Below are 20,378 nucleotides of genomic sequence, written 5' to 3' on the forward strand. Positions count from 1 at the left end.
TGCAGACTGGCAGATGAGGCAATTAGATAGAGAGTTAATTTATAGGAAAAAACTCAGCAGAGCTGGATATTTCCTCAAATATACATCAGTATTCTACAACATTATAGAAGACTACATAGGAACACTGGATTGCTTTGCTCATACCATGCTGTATTTTTACTTAAAATTGTAGAAAATGTGTATAGAGGGCACTCTATTACTTGGAAAGTTGTCTGCAATCAGGAAATTAAAGATCACTGTAAACTAAATTCAGGTAGGGGAAATATTAGGGTTGTCACTGCTGTAATGCCCAAAATGGTTCCTGAATGCTGAGATGTTGATTTAAGTTTTTTGTGTTATTTATTGAGGGAATCTCATAGTTGCCTGGCACCTCAAAATATAGAGCCATAAAAAGTGCAGATTATTGTTTAACAGCTGGGAGAAAGGAGTAACTCACATCCCCCAGTTTTGGGCATAGGAGATTGCTGACATCCTTCTACAGGCTGCAGAGAGAGGAGGCAATTCCATGTGCCCAAGTCCCAGCCTGTGCTGATGCAGAGCCATTCTCTCTCCATTAACTCCAGCAGGAACAGGGACAAACCAGCTGGCTAAGTTACCTTCCCAGATTTACCTCATTTTTACCCTTTTTTTTTTGAGCTGGAGGCAAAGTAGGAGTTTATTCCACCATACTGACCAGTAACAAACATCACAAGCATCACTACTCCCCATTCACCTGCAACACTGAGAACCTGAGAATTCCTCCTGCACATCCCCTGCTTCCCACTGGCTGTAAAATAAACCACTTGAACCACCTCCTAAGTGTTGCATCACCTTTGAAAGGCCTTGTCTTAAGGTCTAACACTATTAAATTTTCTTTATGGCATCTGGAAATAAACATAAAACCATCTCTGATAACATTTGGGAATGACACAAAGTTTGACATCATAATGAGTATTAAGGAGGATGAGGTGGCCATAAAACCAGCTCGGATTCCTTAGTACATTAGGCTCAATCAGCAACCCCATATTTTAATATAGACATATGAGTCTGTGTTTAGCTAAGGAAGCAGAAAAGCAGGAATGGAGAGAACAAAGGATTACATAATGGAAAATAGCATCTGAAAGTAATTTAGGGGTCACAGTAGCCAAAAAGCTTAGCACTAGGATCCCATTAGGATGCCGTGATGAAAAGCACTAATGCAATTCATGGACATGTGCACAGCAGAGGAGGAGTAGGAGGAGAGAGTGACTTGATTTTCATTTACAGCAGCACTGAGACTAATGCTGGAATATTAAATCCACTCCTGCCAACCACGTTTTTAAAGGATGTTGAAAAACTAGGGATGGCATAAGAAAGATTTGCAGTAGGAATGTCAGAACTGCAGAGTATGTCTTTGGTTTCCAGGGGACTGGCTTCAAATTCTGCACGTCCAGGAACCCCAGATTATCACAGAATCACTGAATGGTTTGGGTCGGAAGGGATCTTGAAGATCATCTCATTCCAACCCTCTGCCATGGGCAGGGAACCTTCCACTAGGCCAGGTTGCTCCAAGCCCTGTCCAACCCGGCCTTGGACACTTCAGCTGTGATAAATTTTCCTCTGGCAGAAGGAAAAGCGACTGATCTGCGCATAGATTTGTGCACTGATGAAAATTTCTGTGATGAAAACATCCCCAGTACTGCTGAATTCAGTGAAGGAGGATTTGGTCTGTCCCAGAGCTTGGTACTTCATCAATATTTGACCATCGACACTTTAAAGCCACAGTTAATGAGGTAAATGAAAAACTTAATGTTACGTGGATGAAGATGATTAGGTCCAAATTGTGTTCATCAAAAGAAACTGCCTCTGAAATGAATTCCTTAAATGTCCCAAGGAAACCAGGGAGTGTCAGGAATGTTGTCGTCTACTGCACTGACATATGCTTTGTGCACGTGGACTGAATTCCCTCCTGCCCCTGCATGACAGAGCAGAGAATATCTTCCAAAAAAACTGGAGTGACACCCAGGTTCAGGCTCAGACACCTGGATTCAGGTGTCTACACAGACTGGAATCAGTTCCTACACATTGACATCCAATGTGTGGCCATTTGTGCTGCCCTGGAGCATCCAAACCTCTACAAGGGGCTGATGGGGGCCATGCCTGAAGGAGGGGGCCACCCAGAGGGACCTGGACAAGAAGGAGCAGTGGCCCACGGGAATCTCGTGAGGTTTAACAAGACCAAGTGCTGGTGCTGTACCTGAGTCAGGGAAACCTCCAGGATCAATCCAGGCAGGGGATGAACAGATGGAGCAGCTCTGAGGAGAAGGATTTGGGGGTGTTGGTGGGTGAGAGGTTGGACATGCCCCATCCATGGGCACTCCCAGCCCAGAAACCCCCCGTGTCCTGGGCTGATCCCACAACGTGGGCAGCAGGGGAAGGGGGGATTCTGCCCCTCTGCCCCCTCAGGTGAGACCCTACCTGCAGAGCTGCCTCCAGCCCTGGGGAACAACAGCACAAGAAGGACATGGAGCTGCTGGAGTGTGTCCAGACGTGGTCAACAAGTTGATTAGGGGGATGGTGCAGCTCTCTTGTGAGAAAAGAGAATTGGGATTGTTCAGCCTGGAGAAGGCTTGGGCTTGACCTAAATGTGGCCTTTCAGTACCTGAAGGGAACCTACAAGAAACAGGGAGAGAGACTTTTTCTAAGGGCCTGTAGGGACAGGACAAGGGGGAATGGCTTCCCACTGCCAGAGGGCAGGATAGATGGGATATTGGGAAGAAGTTCTTCCCTGGGAGGGTGGTGAGGCCCTGGCACAGGTTGCCCAGAGAAGCTGTGGCTGCTCCATCCCTGGAAGTGTTCCAGGCCAGGTTGGACAGGGCTTGGAGCAACCTGGGGTAGTGGAAGGTGTCCCTGCCCAAAGCAGGGGATTGGAACGAAATGATCTTTAAGGTCCCTTCCAACCCAAACCATTCCATGATTCCATGATCTACAACCTGCAGCTGACCTGCACTGAGCTAGACAGACGGATTCCCAGCAGGATGGTGTCAGAACATCTCCAGTGACACTGGATCATTTCATCCAGGGCAGATCACTTGGTTCTAAGTGAAGAATTGAGTTTGAGATGGAGACACCTACACAGAGGTGTCTACATATACAGGTCTTCATAGCATCATGAATGTTTTAGGTTGTAAGGGACCTTAAACTATCTTGTTCCACCCCCCTGCCATGGGCAGGGACACCTTCCATGAGCCCAGGCTGTTCAAATGTTGTGTCTGTCAGGTCTAAACCCCCTGTATAGTTACTGGAGACTTAATCACAGGATACAGAAGGAATTCCCCTCTCCCTGAGCAGGCCTCCCTCCCAGGTCACTGGCACAGCTCTCTGGACCTCGTGGGCTCTCCTGACCAGTGCACAGGTGGTCCCTCCATGGAGACACTTCAATGCAGAAGCAGCATCTCCCCACAGATGTCATTTCCTGGTGTGCCAGCTCAGAAGGTAAAAGTTTAAAATCTGGTCTAAATCTGGATGCAGTAAAACACCAGGATATTGAATTAAAGGGAATCCAGAGCTACTCTGGGTAGGAGCACATACCAAAGGAAGCTGGAGGTGACAAAACCCACTCAGGTCAAAAATTTTGAAGGATCCCAGACAGAAGATGTGAAATAAATACAAACCAAAGAACTAGTGCCTGTTTCACTCTGTTCTGGGGTAGCACATTCATTCTGACACCTCCCTGGAGACATCTGAGTAGATCCCCCTGTTTTGGTAAATAGTGTCAGTCATTCCTGGTCCAGCATTTCCATGTGCCACCCAGAAATGCTTTTCCTCTGCTCTTAGAAAAGCCTAAAATTACAGAGCTGTCCATCAACAGATCCACATGTGAAGGAGAAACCGGGGAAAGAATGAACTACTAAATAAATTCTGATTATCTATAGAAAAAAGACCAGACGACATTGTCTGAAACAACACAAGACTGAACTTTGAAGACATGAGATATTCTATGGCAATTGTATTTTTAGTTGGCCCATTGCTATAATAATTCATAATAAACTCTGAATATTATGCTGAGAAAACACTGGGGTTTGGCATGAACATCTGCCTACTTTGGGTTTTATTAGATGAGAAAGAAAATGTTTTATAAGAACAAGAATATTTGCTTATCTTTCAGGAACTTGTAGAGTTTAAAAACTGCCTTAAAAAATCTAAATTAAATTGTTTGTCAGAAATCAGGTTCCTCCTGTTCATGCTGTCACCTCTAACACAGAAAACACATCCATTAGATTTCCTTCTTCCCTTTTTTTTTTTTTTGTTTTTAGATGTCTGCATTCAAAAGTAAAGGGAGGCTGAAAACACAGAGGATTGGAGGCTTTTCCCCACAAAGTTATGAAAGCACAGGCTTTAGAGGAGGGCAGCCACCATGACAGGATGACACCCTGGGACACTGGGAGTTGGCAAAGTCATTTCCTAAGGGGCAAAGAAGACAGAGAGGGGAAGAAGAAAGAAGGTACAGGAAAGGATTTCCTGAACAGGGTTAAGAGAAGAATTTGTTACGGGAAAGAAATCCCAGAATCCCTGAATGGTTTGGGTTGGAAGGGCCCTTAAAGTTCATCCAGCTCCAAGGTCTAGAACCTTCCACTATCCCAGGTTGCTCAGAGCCCCCTGAATTTTCTGGTGAGACAGGATGAACCCTTTGTTTTCCTTTAACCTCTCTATTCCCTATCTGAGATATAGAGAAAAGAAAGGACTGATCAGCACCAAAATATCATGATTTCTGTTGCCATCAGTCAGGGTTCAGGGCTCCGTCCACCTTCACTCCTATTTTAGGAGAAGGCTAAAAGGCTTCTGTCCTGTTTTACTGCAATCTTGAGGAACAGCCTCTGCCTTTAACACCTCCCCCTAAAAAGGCTATCACCCCCAAACTCATTATCCTTTAGCAGAAACTGCCTGCACTATCATCTAAACCAGCACTGCAGGAATTAAGAAGAAATAAAAAGAAATAGTGTTTCAGAGGTTTTCCTAAGATAAAAAGGTTTTCCTTCTGAGTCAAAGACAACACACACCAGCCTTTGGAGAGACCCAGGGCAGGCTCCAAGTCCCCTCTCTGTGCCCAAAAGGCAGAGTTCACTCTGCTGCACCCCCAGCTAAAGCCCAGCTATAGGGAAAGCTCAAACCCCACTAGACAGGGGTGAAAACTGTTTAAGTACCATGGGCAGGTAACACAGAAGTGAAGTCCCCAGGACACGGGGATGAGCTTCATTTTCAATTTTCAGGCTCCCTGCAAACCCCAGGGTACAGATAAATTACCTTTCCTGCTGTTAGTCATGCCGTGAACTTGCAAGAGATTTTTTTCTTGATTTAGTCTAGTAGAGAGCTACAGAGTTTAAAAGCCCAGAGTCAGCACCTGGCTTGTGCAATTGGGCATTTATAACACACAGGCAATGGCCAGAAGCTATGAATTACTCTTAAAAGTAGAGCCAGTAGGAAAATTCCCTCCCTTCACAAAAAAACCCAGATCAAATCAAATAGGAGAATCACATTTTAATCTGTTCTTACCCACTGATTTTTTTAACTGTCATGAAAAAAACAAAAATCCAGATAATGGCTGTTTATCCAGCACATACACACAGCCATATGTCAACATATAGATACACAATCAACAGTCTAAAATGGATTTTTTGAGAGGCACCACTACCCAGAGATAAAAAAATCATCCTAATGAGACAATTTCCCTCAGTTAAAAACCACATTTTTGGTCAAGAAATATTTCTGTGCAAAATTTTCAAGGAAGTCTAATTTAGGTCTCTAATTTGCTGATGGTTCCAATCCTTTCCAGTTTCTTTTTCCTGGAAATCTAATCTCCATATGTAAAAGGGATAATAAGTCTTTTCTTTTAGAGAATGTGCCTGGGGCTGAAAGATTTAAATTTGAATCTCCGAGGCTGTAACTGTTCCATCCAAGAGCTGCTCATGGTGAATGGAGCAACACACACTGGTCCAGCATTTTTCCTTGTGGAAGAGGTAGGGAAAGAATGGGACACACAGAGGAAATGCTGTAATTCCAGTGTGGATCCACGACAGCACTTTCTGATTGTGAAGGGGGAAGAAAAGGCTTCAGGGACACTTCAGAGCCTCTCCCAGTGCCTAAAGGGGCTCCAGGAGAGCTGCAGAGGGACTTGGGACAAGGGATGGAGGGACAGGACACAGGGAATGGCTTCCCATTGCCAGGGGGCAGGGAGAGATGGGAGATTGGGAAGGAATTGTTGGCTGTGAGGGTGGTGAGGTCCTGGCACAGGTTGCCAGAGAAGCTGTGGCTGCCCCATCCCTGGAAGTGTCCAAGGCCAGGTTGGAGCAACCTGGGCTAGAGGAAAGTGTCCCTGTCCATGGCAGGGGGTGGAACTGGGTGATCTTTAGGGTTCCTTCCCACCCAAACCATTCCATGATTCTCTGACTGTGCCATATGACCATCAAAAATTTAAAAAGTGGCAAAGAGCTGCTCAACTGTGACGCCCAACTCCTACAAGTGCTGTGAGGCCACAGCATCACTGCAGCACAAATGTACAGAAATCTCTGTCTGTGTTCTAGAAAATGCCTGAATTATGTTTACATAAGACTTAGACAAACAGAATTAATATATAAAAGGTGAATGAAGTCATGTCTCTGCCACTGAGCTGCAAACCCAATCTGTTAAGGACACAAAACGGGAGGTTTTTTCATCCGTTTTTCTTCTTCTTTTTTTTTTTTTTTCTTCCCATTTGCAGCTTTTATTTTTAACCTTAGGAAATGAAAACAGTTTACATCCATTCCTGTAAGGACTGGAGTACAGGAGTACATACCCTTTCTTAGAGAAGAAGTCAGTCTGCATTCTTTTTGTTCTTTGCTTATAAAAACTTGTGGGTTATTGAAAATGTGAGGGCAGCATAAGGAAATAAAAGGTATTAATGCATTTCTTTGTATCTGGAAAGATGTAACGCCAACCATGTTCCCTCTCTCCACAAAGAATCCCCCTGGAAAGTTCTGGTTTTATATTTCTATGTATATACTCTTGAGAAATGAAGTAGCCACAAATGCATTTTCAGAGACTTTTGGACTCAATGTCATGAAATCAAAGTGAAAATGATTTCAATAACATCGCCCAGAGCCTTGTCATTGTGGTGGCAGGGAACCATCCCTTGTTAAAGGACTTACAGGGAGCTGAGCACCTATTTAGACACCATTGTAAATGAAGACAATGCATTTATTTCATTGCTATGGTTACTAAATCAAGTCTGAAGTATAGAAATATGGTTCACAAGGAAAAAAAAAAGAGGATGAAGGAAAATAAAATGATACATCGCTTTAGAAATGCAGAAGGAAGATCAAACAAACAGGCTGCACAGTTCAAGAAACAATTAATTATCAGAACTTTCACAACACAGTTGATATAATCTCATTGTCATCTGATTGCAGCCATTCTTCTACCAGTGCTGTCTCCCCCTCCTCACTTGTCCCCATCTTGTCTTTTGTGTCACTGCTGGGGTGGGAGAAAAGCTGCTGCCTTTTATCTGTGAGACTAGGAAAATGATGTAACCCTGCAAGCCTGAAGGCTCTGGGGAGTGTTTTCTTCTGGGCACAGAGTTGGACTGGGACAGACCCTCTCCTCCTCTCTGACGTCTCTACAGGACCTCTTTGGTACAAATGGGCTCGTGGCTGTGCCAAAGGGCTGCTCCCATCCAGCACATGGGGTGGCAAACGCTCATCTCAAATGCCTGGGCATAACTCTGTTTCCTGGGGTGATTTCCCAAATCATAGAATCATGGAATGGTTTGGGTTGGGAGGGACCTTAAAGATCATCCATGGGCAGGGACACCTTCCACTAGCCCAGGTTGATCCAAGCCCTGTCCAGCCTGGCCTTGGACACTTCCAGGGATGGGACAGCCACAGCTTCTCTGGGCAACCTATGCCAGGGCCTCACCACCCTCACAGCCAACAATTCCTTCCCATATCCCATCTATTCCTGCCCTCTGGCAGTGGGAAGCCATTCCCCATGTCCTGTTCCTCCATCCCTTGTCCCAAGTCCCTCTCCAGCTCTCCTGGAGCTCCTTTAAGCACTGGAAATGCAGAAGCTCAGAAGGCCAAAAAGTCAGAGCTTTCTCTAAGTGACACAACATCACAGCACCCAGAGTTCCCCATTTATCCCACACACAGCTGACAACTGACTCTTGTCCAGCAGGTTTCGTTTGGACTCTTCCCCACCAAAGGGAGCAGATTTAGCCCAGAGAGGTGATCCAAAAGTACCAAGGTGAGATGAGTTGCCAACAGAAATGGTCAACATCACATTTTATTGCTTTGAAATGCTGTAAAGCTGCTCTTTATATATTGTCCAATCAGGTTGTTAAAGAACTTTCCTGAACAAAAATGAAAAAAATTAATGGCTAAGACTGTAAATCCCTCTTTCCTTTCTTTAATGACACACGGTCAACAATTTAATTCCACTCACTCACTCACTGGAGCTCCAGAGCTGCCAGTCAAATTCCATTTGCTTCACAGGAGCCTCATCAGAGCAGTTCAAAATTCAAGGCTAAAAATGCTGCACTCAAACTCCTGGGCAAAGAGGATGGGAAGCAAAGGTATGACACTCTGAGACAGGATGTACAGAAGCCAAGATTAATCTACCTGACATTGTGCTGCCGACTCCTCCAAGCAAATCCAAACAAATCCGGGACAGCACTTGCAGAAACAGCCTCTGTCTTATTTAGGCAAAGCCAGGAACTCGGCCACTGTGTGCCCTTGGCACCAAGAGAAATCTCTTTGCCACAGCCAATTAGGAAGAGATCTGATTAATTAGGACTTCCTCGTGCTTCTTTTCTGACCAACACACAGCACTGGATTATTTAACATATTAAATGGAGTTGTTCAGCTCGGCTGCCTCAAAGAAGGGCTCTTGTGGAGTCACTGAATAAAGCCAAGAAGATCCAGATGGAATTAAAGCATTTAAATTAATGCTGTTCCCACATATCCAGTGTGAGAGCACAGCTGTACCCCAGCCATGGTTCTACAGGGGATGGGCTGGCTCTGCCCTGTCAGTTCATATTGTGCCATAACTCCATGACATGGCATGTTGGCATCGCTCCCTGACGTTGGCACAGCATGTGACAGTCATTGTCCCTGTGAGCTTCCATAGGAATGTGCTGGAAACCCCCAGAGCGATTGAGGAGCCTGAACTTTGATGAGTTTATTGGGGCTGAGCTCCTTCAGTCACTAAGGGGATGTAGGAAAAGCCACCTCCTACTCCAAAAGGGATGCCCAGGGCTAATGGAGAGAAAAGAGGGAAGGATGGAATAAGACTAATAACAATGACAATAGACTGAATAAAATTCCTTCTTTTTATTCTCTGACACAAGATGTAGTTTCTGAAAGGAAACAGGAACATAAGGCAAGTGCAGGTCTATGAAAATAACCTTGTACCCACTACGACCCCCTGAGATCTCTGCTCCCACAGATCAGGAGTTCCGAAGTCTCCCTTGGAAAGCAAAAGTGAGCCTCTCTCAGTCATCCCAATGAAAAACAAACTGGAAATGGCTTTGCTGAGGCATTTCTGTCTGACTGAGCATTGCACCCCACCATGTTATTTCATGAAAAGGAAACAGCTGCCTCATGGACTGCAGCAAGGAAAAGTGGAGAGCAAATTGCAGGAACTGCTGATCCTGGTGGATGAGGCACAATGTGCCCCCAGGCTGGGAGTTCTGCTGGGTCAGATCTTGGAGTGCTCTTGGCTCACATCAATGTCTTTGTGGCATTTGGGGACGTGGTTTAGTGGTGAACACGGTGGTGCTGGGTTATGGTTGGACTTTATGACCTTAGAGGGCTTTTCCAACCTCAATGATTCTGTGATTCTGTCTTCTCAAAGAAATGTAAAGTCAGGTGCTGTAATGAACATTGACTTCTCTTTCAACACAAACTCTGCACCTGCTCTTCATCTTTGCTAAAGCTTGTTGTGAACTTTTGCTGTGCAAAGAAGGCATAAATTGAGTATAAAAGGATCATGGAATCACAGAATATCCTGAGTTGGAAGGGACCCACAAGGATCATCCAGTCCAACTCCTGGCCCTGCACAGACACTCCAACAATCCCACCCTGTCCCTGAGAGTGTTGTCCAAACACTCCTCGAGCTCTGGCAGCCTTGAGGCCGTGCACACTGCCCTGGGGAGCCTGTTCAGTGCCCAACCACCCTCTAGGAAAGAATCTTTCCCTGAGATCCAACCTAAACCTCCCCTGACACAGCTGCAGCCTTTCTCTCAGGTCCTAGGGAGCTAAAGTAACATACATGTGATAAAAATAGCATCAGAATTTTATTAACATCCAAAATCCAAACACTCAAATTGAAACATCATGAGACTGAAGGAGGAAAAGCAACCCTACAGAGAAATAAATCAGTGCAACTTTGAAGCATCTTTTAGTAGAGGATGACAAAAAATCACCTCGTCCTACGGAAAAAGTTACTTGAAAAATGAGCTATTAGAGCCTGAATGTCACTCAATATCTTGCTTAAATGAGCAGGAACATGTGTTTCTCTTCCTAGAGGTGCCCAAAGGAGCAGCCAATGGAGAAATTTGCAAAAACTCTGGTACAAAGTACTGAAAAAGAGGCTTCTTTGGAAGGTAAACTCCATTTCCCAAAGGATATGAGTAAGCAGCCATTTCCCTTGCAGGCAAATGAAAGCCATGGTGAGCTTTCAAAGATGTCATTCACAAAACTGCCCTTAATGGGAGAGCAGAGGGGTTGAATCCAGGCAGAAAATTAAGAAAAGAGAACAGGGGCGGTCATTTTGATGAGGAGACTCAAAGAGGACAGAGGAAGGAAACAAGGGGGCTGTGCAGCACCATTATCTCCTTTGACTGGGGCCCATTAATGCCAGTCATTTAAGAGAGTGATGAAAAGAATAGGAATCTTTAAATAAAACACAACTTTTTTCAAAGGCATAACTCTGAGTTTCAGAATTTTTCTGGAAAGAAATGCCAAAATACCTCCCAGCAGGACAGACGAGCTTATGGTATATGGATTATCCAGTGATGGGGGTATTGTCATGGAAACACGATCTTTGTTCAGAAGTGATCACTAACTGATGCTCTCTCTTCAGATATTAATAATAGATCTTTTAAACTTGTTTTTTTGTATTAAGTCAGTGATAGACTATGGACTTGAATCTTCTGTCTCCTGATTTCATCCTGGGTCTCAGCTGGTGCATTCCTCATCTACAGACAACTGCAGTAGTGGCCCATGGAAAAGCCAAAACCCACAGTAAAAGTTGGCCTCCAGTCCTCACCCAGGGACTGCACCTGGATCAGGAAGGAGGCACAGCATCTCATCTTTTCAGGGATGAACACAACCTTCAGGCAAAGAGCCAGTGGATGCATGACAGATGTAAAGAATGCAACTTACACCTCAGGACATCTAATAAAATAAATGAAATGGGATTCTCCTCCAGAAACTTTGGCTTTGGAATTTACAAAAGGTTTCTAAGCCCCCTTTAAAGATAATAAAGTCTCACTTCAGGATATGGTTTGTAGAATAAAAGAATATCCTGAGTTGGAAGGGACCCACAAGGATCATTCAGTCCAACCCCTGGCCCTGCACAGGACACCCCAACAATCCCATCATGTTCCTGAGAGTGTTGTCCGAACACTCCTTGAGCTCTGGCAGCCTTGGGAAGTGCCCACTGCCCTGGGGAGCCTGTTCAGTGCCCCACCACCCTCTGGGGGAAGAAGCTTTTCCTGAGATCCATCCTAAACCTCCCCTGACACAGCTTCATGCCTAAACGTAAGGATCCATAGGTATTACTTGAGATGCCACAGGGAATCTTGTCCAGCCCCTGACTACCATTCCCATGGCTTTAATCTCCTGTGGGTACCAGCCATTTCTGTCAGCTTTCCATGGACATCCCAGATATCTGTAACTATCTTTAACAGCACTTGATTTATGTGTTTTGGCAACTAAACCGTACCCAGTGGAGTCCAGAGAGCAATTCAAGTCCTCCCAAAGCAAATATCTACATCTTTGGTCAGCAGAAAAGCTCTAAAGGCTCTGGGGGTTTAACTAGTTGCCCAAACACAGGCATCAAGCACCTTGGATATACTCAGGGAGTGATTCCTGTCCCGGGCAAAACCCTGTGAGGTACCACTGAAACAACTCAAAAATTACAAACAACAGCCACGGAATTTATGGCTCTCAAAGATATGTAAAGGTGGCCTTGGGGACATGGCTTGTGGTGGGCTTGGCAGTGCTGGAAGAATGGCTGGACTTGATGACCTTGGAGAGCTTTTTCAACCTGAACAATTCTGTGATGAACTCAGAAAATTATACAGGTTTATGGGTGGAATCTGGTGACTTTGGATCATCTCACAATACTTTCAGGCTTAAAACTGGCTCTTCCTCCCCTTTTGGGACCACCCAGCTATGGTTGCAACACATGACAGGCAGGAGATTGGAAAAGATGAAGGCAGAGCCCTGAAAAAACATAAACAGGAGAGGTAGGAATTTTGGGACATTTGTGTGAGATATGTATAAAGGCTGCCAGGTTGGTAATGGAAGCAGATTTCATGGAATCACAGAACCACAGACTGGTTTGGATTGGAAGGGACCTCATAGCTCATCTCGTTCCACCCCCTGCCATGGGCAGGGACACCTCCCACCATCCCAAGTTGCTCCAAGACCCATCCAACCTGTCCTTGGACACTTCCAGGGATGGGGTAGCCACAGTTTCTCTGGGCAACCTGTGCCAAGGCCTCACCACCCTCACAGGGAAGAAGAATCATTTAGCTTGTAAAAGGCCCTTAAGATGGAATCAGAGCCTCCAGCTACAACTTATTTTTTCAGTTTTCTACAAAACACTCTGAAATCTGCTCCAGTTACATCGTAAGTGGAAACACCACTGACTTCCACCAGTGCAGACCCAGAAAAACTGCTTAGATTTATTTTTTAGTTGCATCTGTGTAGCTGAACCCTCAAGATGCATTATTTATAAATTCAGAGAAACAGAACTATTCAGTCATTTTTGCACACAAAAACAGTTGGGATGACAGGTACCATCACTTTAATGGCAGACAAGTACCCTGAACGCTACTCAAAGTGTCACCGAGGGGCCTGGGACACAGTTTTACAATAGTGAAACATTAAGAGCAGAGTTAATTTTTAAAAGAGTGAAATCTATAGTCCACCACCCTCTTCCTCTGCCCCCAAGCCCCCCCCCCCCAAGCCTGGGTCTGGTGGTTATTCTGATCCCTGGAGTTTGCTGCATGTTTGATTCACAGACTGCAGCATGTCTGCACCAGATGGCCCCGAGTTAATGAACACAAACTCATCACTTTTACTCACGAGGGAAATGTGCAGCTCAATCTGATTTGTACTCGACAACTAAAAATATTTTAGTATTTTTAGGGAGCGTTTTACTGTTACAAAATGGCATTTGAGGAAAGCAGTAAAAGAACACAGCCTACCCAACAAATGTACTTCCACAGATGAAGAACAGCACTGCTGCCTTTTCCCCTTCTCATCCCAGCTAGGTTAACATATTCCCAAACCTTAAAACTGCAAGCAGCACATAAGGAAAGCTGCAAGATCTGGGCCTCCTCAGGAACCATTTAAACCGTTTGCAAAAAGTCTCCTGAGTTTGCTGAAAGCAGGATTGGGATCTGAGTTTGTTACCACAGCAGGTTTGAAAGGATATGGGTCATATTCTCAGCACAGGACAAAGGGAATGCCTGGAAAACACCAGAGCTGTGATTATTTATGTTGGTTGATGATTTGTCTGCACGGGGTCACTGTGATTATGGAATCCCAGAATGGTCTGGGTTGGAAGGGACTTTATAGCTCATCTTGTTCCACCTCCTGCCATGGGACACCTTCCATCAGCCCAGATTTCCACAGTAGTGCACAGGATGTATGAGAATATAAACCACACAAACCCAGCATTCTGCTGCCATGATACAAAGAAGATTTTTCTCCAAGGAACCAAGAGACATTTGTGAACATACAAAACACAGATCCTCCGGTCTACGACCCAAAAATGGATTAACTGCTTCCCTTGGAGTCAACGGGCACAAAGTCACGATTGCAAAAACATGGCAGGAGCCACGTTCCCAAAATTTAAACAAATCTTGATTTCACTTTTCATTCAGAAAGCTGTTGGGATGCCAACATTTAAATGTAATTTTAGCCCGGAACGTGACTTCCTGACTGCTGTCAAGAATGTGATTTTACATAGAATATTTAGGTTGGAAAACCCTCCAAGATCACTGAGTCCAACCATCCCCCAGCACTGCCCAGGCCACCACTGAGCCATGTCCCCAAGTGCCACATCCACGTGGCTTTGAAATCCCTCCAGGGATGGGGGCTCCACCACTGCCTTGGGCAGCTGTGCCAGGGTTGGACAAACCTTTCAGTGAAGAAATTTTCCCTAATATCCAACCTAAACCTCCTCTGCCACAACTTGAGGTCATTTCCTCTCGCCCTGTCACTCGTTACCTGGGAGGAGAGAGAGAGAAGGTCCCCTCGAGCCTCCTTTTCTCCAGAAGCAGAAGACAAAGCCATCATGTATTCAATGGGGGTATTCCCACAGAGCACATGGACTGTCTTGAGGGCCTTTTTGCCTCTTTAACCACAAATTGTCCCAACTACTGCCATCTCCATTGCACACTGATGATAAATTTATATAGTTATTAAAGAGTAACGTATCAATATGACACCAGCTCATGCAAATATTAGTGTCAAGCAGGATATTCCCAGTGGCTGAGCTGACAAAAAAGAGAGAGGAAAACCAGAGTATGCTGAGAGGGCATTGTGGTCTCCTGAAGAGTGGAAGAATTAATCAAGGGAAACCCACATCAAGGTCCAGTTCATCACTGGATGCTGGAGGGAATCCCAAACCAAGCTTTGGTTCCTGCTCTTTGTGCTGCCTCAGTCAACTTTCTTTTCTAAAATCCACTAAAATCTACGAAATATTTGCTGTTTGCCATGAAAGCTTCTCTGATGGGATCACTTCCCATCAGGGAATAACACCGTGTGAGGGCTGGAGATCCCATCTCACCAGGATCATCAAGGAATTAGGGCTGGGGAGTAAACTCACAGCCATCATAAACTGGGCAGGATGCACAAATCCTCTCTCCCTCAGGACATCTCTGTCCTTTCACACACACACAAAATACCAAATAATTTTTCAATTCACAAAAACAAGCACATAAACCTTGATAATACTGATATTTTCTAATAAAAATAATTTGATTTCTGAGCTACCTCACATTGTCTACAAAGTATAACTGAAACATTGGAAATAAATCTGTTTTACTCAACTGAGGGAGTCAAAATTCATTTTGTAATGAAATACTAATTGTGACTTTACCACTCTAATCATTCCTGCTTATATGCACTGTGGCGTACTGGAGCTACAACCTGAACACGTTCTCTGTTTGAAATTCTTTCTTTCAGACTCCTCTAAGCACCCAAATGGCTCAAGCAAGTATATCTTCATTTTCATCATGGTCTTTAAGTCCCTTCCAACCCGAACCATTCCATGATCCTATAAAGTTCCTAACATTTTATTCCTGATTTTAGCTCCTCACGGAGCACTATTGCTCTGCAGTGCTGGGCTGGTGTCTCTGTCACCAGGAAACCTCAGCACGTGTTTTTGAGGCAGATTTCCCTGTTCACCTTCTCATTCTTTCCTCACTCACCCCCCTCTTAAACACAAGCAGAGGAAACAAATCATATTCCAGACTATGCCCATGCACCATTAAAAATAGCCAGGCAGCACTTTCCATGCATAATTCATCCTTCCTGTATTTCCAGTCAAGGCGTCTTCACTTTGCAAGTGCAAAGTGACAATTCTTGCAGATTTGGGAAATAATCTTTTACATCTGTTACAAGCTCACAGACACCATTTGGCAAGTGTTAAAAAATCCCATGTAGGCCCAGGACAGCAGTGTTCTGTTTGGTTAGAAGAATTCCTGAGCTAAAGTCTGTAGGAAAAAAAAAAAAAAAAGGGAGATGACTTGAATGTTCTCTCCTTCTAACAGAAATATTTTAATTTTCCAGCCATTTCTTTCTTTTTGTGTATTTCATCCTCTTTATTTCTCTTCTCTTTCTCCTGTCTCATAGAATCACAGAATATCCTGAGTTGGAAGGGACTCGCAAGGATCATCGAGTCCAACTCCTGGGCCTGCACAGGAATCCCACCTGAGAGCATCACTTCACTGGATCTTCTTCTTTTGTAAGTTTTAGTATGTTTTTTTTCATTTTTGAGTTTTTAATGCTGACATTTCAACCATCTTTATTATGCCAGACCCGGAACAAGCTTCAATCCCTGCTCAGGCTCTTGTGCCCTGTTCACGTGGCCCTACTCCCTCGGGCCTCTCCTTGTCTACATTCCTTCTCTCCCTGCCTTTCCCACCAGCCCACGCTTTTCCATCAGCCCAGTTCAGTCTCTACCCCTGCCTTCATCTCCCATCTCCCTAATTTAGCTCTGCTTTTAAGTCTTATTAGTCTTGCCTCAGAAGTGCTGTCATAACAAAGCGGGAGCGCTCGCAGTCCCCCTTCGCTGAGTGATTTAGCAGAGTGAGGAGCATCTCCCTGCATACTAATGCTGCTTTAACAACGCTGCCCAAACACCCTGGTGCCTGTGCTAACACTCTGCAAGCTCCCAAGGAGCTGGGAATGCCATTTGTGTGCACATGAGGAGTTAAGAGGATGGGGGAATTCACATTTCAACCAGGTTTGCCGTCAGCAACATCATCACCAAGCCTCGACTCTTCTCCGTGTTTCATTTAGATGTTTGCTCCTGCTATAGCACCATCCTTTGCTGTCTCCACTTAAATCCTCTCCATTTGCATTCCAACCCTTCACTGAAAGCAATAACAGAACCCATGCCATCCACAGAGCTAAATAAAGCAATATATATTTAATTAAAATGATGCTGATGCAGCAGCTGGGCTCACAATTCGCCTCTGCCGCTGCACCCGCCAGCAAAGACGGGTCAGCAAAAGCATCTCCAATGCTCCAGGGATCCGATCCCACCACCTCATCTGAAATTACAAATCTTCCTGAGCATCCTCTGAGGTTCCCCCTTGGAAAGAACTCAGGACTTGGAAGTGCAGCCTCGGGCATGGCTGGAGGGGCCTGCGGAGCTTATCGGCCCCACATGCTCGAGGCAGGTTTGGCAGGTCCAGGCACTGCTGCCCAAGGAGGAATTTGCTTTTATTGGTGTCATCCTGGAAGCACAGCTGGGAAAAACACACTCACATGGAGCCAGAAGCAGGTGGTTTCTAAGAAGTCATATTTAATCACAGACTTACAGAATGGTTTGGGTTGAAAGGGGGTTTTAACATCATCTCATTCCAACCCCCTCTTCCAAGGGGGACACCTTCCGCTGGACAATGTGTGAAGAGGAGGAAAACAAGTTTCCAATTTTATTTCAAGCTTTGGAGGTGAGACTTTAAATCATCTGATTTTTTAAATCGTTCACAAAACAACAGAGGGGAAAAGAACCCACTGTCAGTCTGTCCTTTTTCAGGCTGTATTTGAGGAACTTTAGACACGCTGAATGAACCATATTGATTTTTCTATTTGTGGTTTTGATGGGAATTTAATTGAAAAGGGTGGCAAACCAGGGTTTGAAGCTTGTTTGCAGCATGTTCCACAGGAAAACTGTGAAAAGAGGTTTAAAAAAACCCAAAACAAAGGGTTTTTTTCTGATCTCCCATCTCCTGGAGCTTGAAATCCTGTGCACTTTATTCATTGCCTGTGGTACAGCTCATCATGAAAGCTTAGGCTGAAGGCAATTAATTCTTCTTCTTTTATTTTCCTCCTTTTTATGTGTTTGGAAATGGTCAGAAGGATTTGCATCAGCATCACTTCAACAAACTGAAAAAGGAAGCAACACCCTGGCCCTCTGCTTTAGAGTTGATCAGGTTAGCATGAAACATCAGGGAAAAATAATTTGAGACTTCTGAAGTTGTTCCCCACACATATCTTGGGTTTAAATATCCTTTATTGATTCTGGATCAAAACATGCCAAGGAAAAGCCTGAGGAAGGAAGGAGTGACCGGGTGGGATGGCACGTGGAGACATGGAGGGACTTTTCAGCAGCAAACAGGTAAATGTGACACATCCCACAGATTTCCTCTGCCTATTTTTCAGGGGGAAATGCCTGCACAAGGCTTTGGTGGGATCACTGTATTAACTTGCCAGCGTGTAAAATGAGCCTTTAATTTAACTCTGGCCCAGAATGTGAGGTTTTTCCCAAACTTTACATACAAAGGAGCTTGAAACTTTTCGCACTATCCACAGCAAGGCTACTAATGGGAATATATTCCCCCAGAATTAGAGTCCAAGCTTAATTAAGATTCAAGCTATGGGATAATACAGCTGCCTGTTTATTTAGTGGTATTTCCACATGTTTTGATTTCTCACCTGGGAGTGTTTTCAGTTTGGGATGATGGTTAAATATTCCCTTCTATCTGCAAAGCCTCAAACAAAATTGGATGTGTTTATGCCTTTTCCCTTTAATACAGCCGGAGAATCAGAGAATCATGGAATGGGTTGGGTTGGAAAGGACTTGGAAGATCATCTGGTTCCACTCCCTGCCATGGGCAGGGACACCTTCCACTAGCCCAGGTTGCTCCAAGACCCATCCAACCTGGCCTTGAACACTTCCAGGGATGGAGCAGCCACAGCTTCTCTGGGAACCTCCTCCAGTGCTTCACCTTGTAAGCACCAGGTTTGATCTTCCAGCTTCCCAATATATTGGAGAAGATGGTTTGTGACAGATCTGAGGAGGATCCTCAAGCAAATGAAGATATTTTAATCTGGTGTTAACATCCTCTTTTCTCAGCTTTCCAGAAGCCTCCTGACTAACTGCTACACATTCCTTACATGGAAATAATATTAATTAAACAGATATATCAGTCAGATGCAGCCTTTTTCCCTATCTCTAAACTATGCACAACATAATATCCTGTAGTTCACAGCCTAACAGTGGCACATGAAAATGGAATTGCATTACCAGCGTAGTGTGATGATGAGAAAACCATTCCATGACAAGCTGTCCCAGGATGATAGTAAATGTCTCACATTATATTATTTTGGGAATAATAAACATTATATGCAGGAAAACATGAAGCCAAAATAAGCTGGGTCATCCCACAGAGCTTGTGACAGATGGCAATTCCAGCTCCATAATCAAAGCAATAATTAACCTGGTTGAAATAAAAATATCAAAGTGGATTTGTAATCCAGTTCTGCACATCAGGGTTGTGCTGCAATATTCAGAAGTGTTTTCAGATACACTGATCATCCAAATTAAATATGGTTCCTGACAGGAAAGTTCTGGTCCTGCAGCTACCGGTGATCACCAATATCTAGGACTTGTCTTTGCCAAAATGAAGCCTGAAAGTGGAAAAGAGGATCTGTTCAAAAGATCTAAAACCCCTTTTGCATCCATTCACAGCCTGTTTGGCAGTTACTCCATGAATACGCCTTTTTCTTCTATTTAATCAATACCTGAAAAGGCTGATTTCAGCCTTTTAGCTCCTTGTGATCTGTATTCAGTTTAAATTCAGTGGTGGAAACAAATTCTACATCTATCATTTATTGGTGAGCTGGTTGGCTCTCAGGACATAGTGTCTCTTTGATTGTTTGACAGTCAAAACATCTGAACTTAAAAATCAGGACTTTCTGTTTAGGTTAGCTTGTATAAATACCAAAAATATTTTTACACTATTTTGTTGTCAACTTATTCTTGGTTATTGCCCAAGTTTGCATATTGATTACAAAGGACTGAAATGAACTTAAGCGTATGAGATGTCTTTCCAAATTTTAGGGGTCCTTCTACCTCATCTTTTATCAGATTCAATTTTATGAACTTAACTAACATATGGGAATGGTAAAAATAAAATAAATAAATATATGTATTTATATATATTTGTATATAACCTGATGGATTGAGCCCAGAGGAGGACCATGAAGATGCTCCGAGGGCTGGAGCCTCTCTGCTCTGGAGCCAGTCTGGGAGAGCTGGGGGGGTTCACCTGGAGAAGAGAAGGATCCAGGGAGACTTTAGAGCCCCTTCCAGTGCCTACTCCTCAGAGTATTCCCTGGCCACAGAATTTGCTTATTTTCTGTCATCACAGCTTTTTGGTACATCTGATTTTGCACCTTGTGACGTTACACAAATATCCGCGAGCAGTGGGACACACAAACAGGTTGGGCCCCAAGGTGCAGGAAAACTGAATATTGGTGACCAAAATTATGGTTTTTCCAGTGAATCTGGAAATGTATAATGGCTTAATGCAGTCCCAGCTCTTTTAAAACGGGGGGAAAATGAGGACAAATGAGTTCATAAAATAGTAGCACTTTGCACTGATGTGGTCACGGGTCTGGAAGACCTCCTCCCTT

The 20,378-nt window shown here is 44.3% G+C and overlaps 1 protein-coding gene and 1 long non-coding RNA gene across 2 annotated transcripts in view; one reads left to right on the forward strand and one right to left on the reverse strand.

The window, feature by feature from the left end:
* The window catches only part of MSRA (methionine sulfoxide reductase A), a 256,774-nt gene that overhangs the window by 49,472 nt on the left and 186,924 nt on the right, over window positions 1–20,378 (reverse strand). The gene's annotated exons all lie outside the window — the stretch shown is intronic.
* On the forward strand, window positions 9,746–11,379 carry LOC116784633. Its single transcript, XR_004356178.1, has 3 exons — window positions 9,746–9,857; window positions 10,516–10,594; window positions 11,195–11,379. It is a non-coding gene; the product is annotated as an uncharacterized LOC116784633 (long non-coding RNA).

The sequence above is a fragment of the Chiroxiphia lanceolata genome, chromosome 3, assembly GCF_009829145.1.
Source record: "Chiroxiphia lanceolata isolate bChiLan1 chromosome 3, bChiLan1.pri, whole genome shotgun sequence".
Lineage (NCBI taxonomy): Eukaryota > Metazoa > Chordata > Aves > Passeriformes > Pipridae > Chiroxiphia > Chiroxiphia lanceolata.